Source organism: Triticum aestivum, chromosome 2A (genome assembly GCF_018294505.1).
Source record: "Triticum aestivum cultivar Chinese Spring chromosome 2A, IWGSC CS RefSeq v2.1, whole genome shotgun sequence".
Lineage (NCBI taxonomy): Eukaryota > Viridiplantae > Streptophyta > Magnoliopsida > Poales > Poaceae > Triticum > Triticum aestivum.
This window is the reverse complement of record NC_057797.1, coordinates 477,063,413-477,071,315: the sequence shown is the minus strand read 5'-3', so window position 1 is coordinate 477,071,315 and position 7,903 is coordinate 477,063,413.

Here is a 7,903-nt window from a genome sequence, read left to right as displayed (position 1 = left end):
GGCGCAGGGCGGCCCGCGGTGGCGGCGGAGATGGGCTCGCGGGGGCCCCTCCTGGGCCTCCCGGGCCGACGGCAGCGGCGAGCTGGGAGCCGGGCAAGGCGAATGCGGTGCTGACACGTGGCGGTGGCGGGGCTGGGCGGACGTTGTCCGGTCCGCGCCGGACACGTCCGTCGGTGCGGGGTGGTTTTAGGGTTTCGGGGAGAGGGAGAGATCCGAATTCGGGGGGTGTCTATTTATAGGCATAAGTGGAGCTAGCAGAGTCCAAATGAGGTGTGGTTTTCGGCCACGCGATCGTGATCGAACGCTCTAGGACATGGAGCAGAGTTTGGTGGGTTTTGGGCCAAAATGGAGGGGTGTTGGGCTGCAACACACACGAGGCCTTTTCGGTCCCTCGGTTAACCGTTGGAGTACCAAACGAAGTCCAAATGATACGAAACTTGATAGGCGGTCTACCGGTAGTAAACCAAGGCCACTTGGCAAGTCTCGGTCCAATCCGGAAATGTTTAATCCCCACACACGAAAGAAAGCTAGAAATGACCACCGGAGAAGAACGAAGCGCCGGAATGCAAAACGGACAACGGGGAAAATGCTCGAATGCATGAGACGAACATGTATGCAAATGCAATGCACATGATGACATGATATGAGATGCATGACCACGAAAACAACACACGGAGACAAAGACCTGAACCCAAGAAATAAATATAACTTAACGCCGGAAACGGCAAGAGTTGGAGTACAAATTGGGAAAGTTACATCCAGGGTGTTACATGTGGTCAGTGAAGATGTCCACTTTTCTTCCCAATAAGAGATGTCTCCAAGTCAAAAGAGCATGCACAACTGCCGCCAACTCGAGGTCATGAGTGGGGTAGTTCTTCTCGTTGGGCTTCAACTGGCGAGAGGTATAAGCCACAACTTTCTTCTCTTGCATCAACACTGCACCAAGACCTTGAAGAGAGGCATCGCAGAAGACCTCGAACGGTTTGGATTCATCAGGAGGAGTCAGAACTGGAGCAGTGACTAATTTCTCTTTCAAGGTGTTGAAAGCGATGTCACATTCCGGAGACCAAGTGTACTTCACGTGTTTCTGGAGAAGGTTGGAAAGCGGCTTCGCGATCTTTGAAAAGTTCTAAACGAACCTTCGATAATAGCTTGCGAGACCAAGGAAGCTGCGGAGTTGCTTCACGTTCTGAGGTGGTTCCCAATTCACAATTGCAGACACCTTCTCAGGATTCACCGCTATGCCCTTGGCAGAGATGATATGCCCAAGGTAGAGAACCTCATCGAGCCAAAACTCGCACTTTGAGAACGTGGCATAGAACTGATGTTCTCTGAGCTTATCCAGCACCAAACGCAAGTGCTTGGCATGATCTTCCTTGTTCTTCGAAAAGACCAGAATGTCGTCGAGGTAGACCAAGACAAAGTCATTTGTGTAGGCGTTGAAGATGAAGTTCATCATGCGAGAGAAAGTCGACGGAGCATTGACGAGGCCAAAAGACATGACAGTGTATTCATATGAACCATAGCTTGTTCTGAAAGCCGTCTTGGGAATATCTTGCTCATGAATTTGAATCTGGTGATAGCCCATACGGAGATCAAGCTTGGAGAATACTTGAGCACCTTTGAGTTGTTCAAACAGCTCGTTGATGTTGGGAAGTGGGTACTTGTTCTTTATAGTCTTCTTGTTCAATGGACAATAGTCAACACAAAGTCGGTCTGTTCCATCCTTCTTCTTCATAAAAAGAACTCCACAACCCCACGGAGAAGAGCTAGGTCGGATGAGACCCATTCGCTCTTGAATATCGAGTTGCTTCTTCAACTCCTCAACTCTTCAGGTCCAAGCTTGTAAGGACGTTTGCAAACAGGTTCCGTGCCAGGCTCAAGATCGATGACGAATTCAACTGGCCGGTGCGGAGGCATTCCTGGAAGCTCTTCTGGAAAGACGTCTTGATATTCGCAAACGACTGGAATTTGAGAGATGGCATCCAGTTCACCCTTCTCATTGAGAGAAAACAGACGGGTGGTATCGTCATTAGCGGCAAAGACAATTACATCCTCAGACGAATGAGTCAATTGAATCTGCCTGGCAGCACAATCAAGCTGAGCCTTGTGCTTAGAAAGCCAATCCATTCCAAGAATAAGATCAATATCCGAGTTACCAAGGACCACTGGAGAGGATAGAAACTTGTAGTCGCCCAATGTGATAGTAACATCCGGGGCCATAGCGCTTGCATTCATGAATTTACCCGGAGAAACAACAGATAATTGTCTAGGCAATTCTTGTAAAGGCTACTCATGCTTAGAAACAAATGGTCTCGAGATGAAACAATGCGATGCACCAGTGTCAAAAAGAACTTTTGCAGGAATATCGTTAACAGGAAGGTTACCCATGATGACATCTGACGAGTCCTCTACCTGAGTTGCATTCATCAAGTTGACCTTTGTAGACTTGGCGTTATGCTTGACCACAGCTGTACTTGCGGATCTCACAGGAGGAGGAGGAGGGAGACGCCTCTGATTGAAGCATTTGTTGGCATAGTGACCCTTCTGTTGGCACTTGTTGCACGTGACCTCCGAGAGCGGACGGTGATACAGAGCACTTGATCTTGGAGCTTGAGACGAAGTCTTGTTCTGAAAGCCAGGGTTGGGTGGGTGGGAAGATCCACTGCCACCTTTGCTCTTCTGCTGATAAGGCTGACGGAATGGAGGAGGAGGAAGCCAATACTTCTGCTGCTTAGCCACTTGAGTTGAGGAAGAAGGAGTAGCATCTCTGACTCGCTTCTTGGAAGCATCGCACTTCAGTTGAGCAGTCTCTTGCTTCATTGCCATGTTGTAAAACTCATCGTACCTCTTGGGCTCAAAGAGAACGAGAGCTAGCTGGATTTCTTCTCTGATACCACCCCTGAACTGGTATATCATGCTCTTCTCGTCAGGGACGTCCTGCTTAGCAAAACGGGCGAGCTTCTGAAACATCTTGTTGTACTCGTAAACAGACATAGAGCCTTGCTTCAGGTTGCAGAATTCCTCACGCTTGCTTTCAACCATGCTCTGAGGAATATGATGAGCTTTGAAGTCTTTATGGAATCCATCCCAGTTAATCACACGGCCTCCTCTGGAATCTTTGTACTGCTGAAACCATTCTGCAGCTTGGTCTTTGAGTTGGAAGGAGGCGAACTTGACAAAGTCCTCAGGTCTGACGTTACTGCACTCGAAATGCTTGCATATGTCCACGAGCCAATCATCAGCGTCTGTTGCCTCAACACAATTGCTGAAGGTCTTTGGCTGGTTAGCAAGGAACTGGTTGAGTGTAGCAAATTGATTCTGATTGTTGCCTTGGCCCTGGTTCCCTTGGTTGCGCTCTTGAAGAAGTTGCATGATCAGCTGCGTGTTTGCATTGGTAGCGGCCATCATAGCTTGCCATGCCTCCGGAGGTGGAGGTGGTGGTGGCGGATCAGGATTCGGAGTCGTGCGCGTTGGAGGAGCCATCCTGAATAGGTTGACATCCGTTAGCACATTGACAGACAAATATTGAAGATGAATCAAACGGGTTGAAATTGCAACATATAGTCTTCACATCCGAACAAAATGAACGAATGCATTCCAATTGAAATGGTCACATATCCATAAATTGAGAAGCCACTTAGAATTGAGGTAGAAGAATAAAACCAACAAGGTACGAACAAGAACGAATACTCGGTAAGGATCAACCAATCTCAAACCAAATATCCGTGGAAGAAGAACTAGAGCTACACGAATTCCCACCTATGAAACTCCCGAACCTTTCCAGTTATGCAATCAGGTGTTGGGGATACAGGGGAAGCATAATATCTCACCCAAATATAGCAAATCCTACATCCAGCTGTATCCATCCTTCAACGCATAACCGAAAAAAACTTCGGAAATCGTCTACCTCAACCTTCGAAAAGCATCCGTTATCCAAGTTATGGCAATACTCCCGAACTCCCGCCCCAGTACTGGGTGGCGTCGAGGTTATCTCACCAACAACTGCATAAAAGAGATTTTTGATGTCGGAAAAACTCAGGTATTCCAGAATCTCAATGATAAAATTGTGACGACAACACCTCGGAGCTCAACTCCCCGGAACACTGCCACAACCCCTAAATGACAGGAGGCACCAAGAACAATGTTCTCGTCACAAATCGATCGGAACGATTCCAAGATACCCGCTTGATCCTAAATTTTTTTTGTGAAATTTGAGAAGAGAAGAGTCAAAACTCTACGTCAGGATGCCTTACTAGAGCCATGAAGGGACTGGGGAGTAAAAAGAATTCCTAAACTCTCCGATATATAATCCTAAATGACTCAAAACATTTTTCTAGACTCAACAACGCCAACGATTCGATCAAGTAGGGGGCTCCTAAGGTCGGGGAAGGCTCTGATTACCAACTTGTAACGCCCTCGATGCGGCTATATCTCCTACGTGTCGAAGCACGACTTAGAGGCATAACCGCATTGAAAGCAATGTCGCAAGTAAGGTAATCTTCACAACAACCCATGTAAATATATAAAAGGGGAAAGGATACATAGTTGGCTTACACTCGCCACATCACACAAATATATGAATAACATTACAATCATCCAATACACTCATGGTCCGACTACAGCACCAAAATAAAGATCAACCTTCACATGTGACAAAGTCCCCGATCGCCCCAACTGGGCACCACTACCGATCATCTGGGAAAGACACATAGTAACAATGAGAGTCTTCATCGAACTCCCACTTGCGCTCACGCGCATCGTCTGGAACGATATCATCGGTCCCTGCATCTGGTTTTGGAAGTAATCTGTGAATCACGGGGACTCAGCAATCTCGCACCCTCGCGATCAAGACTATTTAAGCTTATAGGTAAAGGCAAGGTAATATGTGGAGCTGCAGCAAGCGACTAGCATATATGGTGGCTAACCTGTTCGCAAAAGAGAGCGAGAAGAGAAGGCAAAGCACGAACGAAGAACTATGATCAAGAAGTGATCCTATAACAACCTACGTCAAGCATTACTCCAACATCGTTTTCACTTCCTGGACTCCGCCGAGAAGAGACCATCACGGTTACACACGCGGTTGATTCATTTTAACCAGACATTTTAAGTTAAGTTTCATGTTATCTACAACAAGACATTAACAAATTCCCATCTTCCCATAACCGCGGGCACGGCTTTTGAAAGTTCAAATCCCTGTAGGGGTGTCCCAACTTAGCCCATCACATGCTCTCATGGTCAACGAAGGATATTCCTTCTCCCGAGACATTCCGATCAGACTCGACATCCCGGTTTTACAAGACATCCTCGACAATGGTAAAACAAGTCCAGAAACACCGCCCGAATGTGCTGACAAATCCCGATAGGAGCTGCACATATCTCGTTCTCAGGGCACACTCAGATGAGCCAGACGTCGAGTAGGCCAGCCCAGAGTTACCCCTGTTAGCCCTGGACATCGCTCAGTTGGACCAACACTTAGATAAGCACTGGCCCGGGGGGGTTAAAAATAAAGATGACCCTTGAGTCCGCGAAACCCAAGGGGAAAAGGCTAGGTGGCGAATGGTAAAACCAATGTTGGGCATTGCTGGAAGAGTTTTATTCAAGGCGAATTGTCATGGGGTGCCAATTATAACCCAACCGCGTAAGGAATGCAAAATCCGGGAACATAACACCGCTATGACGGAAACTAGGGCGGCAAGAGTGGAACAAAACACTAGGCATAAGGCCGAGCCTTCCACCCTTTACCAAGTATATAGGTGCATTAAGATAACAAGATAATATAGTGATATCCCAACAATAAACAATGTTCCAACAAGTAAAGATCTCCAATCTTCACCTGCAACTAGCAACGCTATAAGAGGGGTTGAGCAAAGCGGTAACATAGCCAATCAACGGTTTGCTAGGACATGGTGGGTTAGAGGTTGACATGGCAATTTGGGAGGCATGAAAGCAAGTGGTAGGTATCGTATCATAGGCATAGCAAAAGAGCGAGCATCTAGCAAGCAAAGATAGAAGTGATTTCGAGGGTATGATCATCTTGCCTGCAAAGTTGTCAGAGTTGACTTGATCCTCGTAAGCAAACTTAACGGGCTCCTCGTTAGCGAACTCGTCCCCCGTCTCTACCCAAACAAGACAAACAAGCAAAAGGAACACAATCAACCACGTGCAATCGTCAAACAACATGATGCGAACATGGTATGCTATGCGGGATGCGATATGTGATGCATATGCAAGATTTGACAAGGAATGATTGAACCTGGCCTCAACTTGGAAATCCAAGAGTGCCACTGGAAAGGTGAGGTGATTTCGGTTGAAATCGATATAAAGATCACCGGAATCGGATGCACGGTTTGGAAATGGCAAGCAAAACAAATATGGCACCGGACTGCGATAATCAGCAAGTAGCCATCTAAATGCATCAAGATAAATATGCTACAACACTCAAACATGACAACAAAATACATGTCAGGGATCCACTCATGATGCTTGACAAAAGATGAACACTGAGCTACGGCCAATTCATCCATTAACAGGTTCAAACAAGCATGGCAAAATTGCAAATGATAACAGGTTTCAGACTTAGTGAAATTAACACAAGTCTGGAATTTAACATCACGAAGCACACTTTAGAGTATGAAAAGTAAATGCTACAGGAACTTAACATGGCAAAGAAAGGCATGTCATGAAGCTACTCAAAGCACTTAACAAAAGTCCCTTAGTGACCTTGAGCCAAAAGGGATCAGAAAATACAATTGCAAGCATGTGAACATGGCAAAAACAGAATCAGATTACAGACTTAGTGAAAAACTGGAGCATGCAAATCAGTTAACGAGTAGGCATGTTTACGAGCTCGATGCACTCACTACAGAGCATGGCATGACAACCTAAGCATACACCCATCAAGAATACATGACAAAGAAGCTATACAAGACACGAACAACAACATAGCATGCACGGATCAATAGCAACATCCTCGGCAAAATCGCTAACATGTCAACAATCTGCCAGGATTCACGAAATAGAAAAGTAGAGCTCGATTGACTCAAGCTAGGTTGCTCCATAAATGCAAACAAAGACATGGATGGATAGAGCACCACAATGTTAACAAATCATCCTTACTGATCATCCTCAAAAGAGTCACGGATCACTAGGAAACAACATGAACATATGGCATAACGACAAAAACAGATCAAGGACTTGGAGAAATGCTAAGTCCCTGAAATCAGCATTACCGATTGCACTACTTTGCAAGCTTGTGCTAGTCACCACACATATCACAAAAATACATGGTAAGCACCTATGTAAAGATGGCATGGCATATAACAAAACTCATGTAGAGCTCAGGAGCATAGCATGCACACATTAAACATGGCAAAAATGACAAATATCTATTTGATGAAACAGATCTGGCAAATTTATCACATAGCCCTCTTCCAACAGCATTTCGGGCATCAAGATGATCTCAAATGAAAATGATGCAATGATATGAAATGATGTACTCTCTGAGGCGAACATTTTGATATGCTACCCGCATGAATCGGAGCTACGGATGCAGAGATATGACATGACAAAGGATGCAAAAAAATACTGAGAGAGGGGATTGAAGTCAACTCAGAGGTTTGACCAGATCTGGATCCGGCCCAATGCACTGTAGCAGTGCGGAGTTCACGAGGTTCGCCGGCCGGAGAGGACGCCGGAGGAAGAGGAGATGACGGATCCGGTGACGCGGGCTCGCCGGGTGGCCGGACGGCGATGGCGGCGGCGCCGGGCGGTGAGGGCGGCGGAGCTGCGTTGGGGCGGCACGGTGCTCCAGGTGGCGGCGAAGTCGGTTGGCGTCCCACGGCGGCCACCGGCGACTCGTGGGCGGCGAGCGGTGGAGGCGGCCGGCAACTGGAGACGGAAG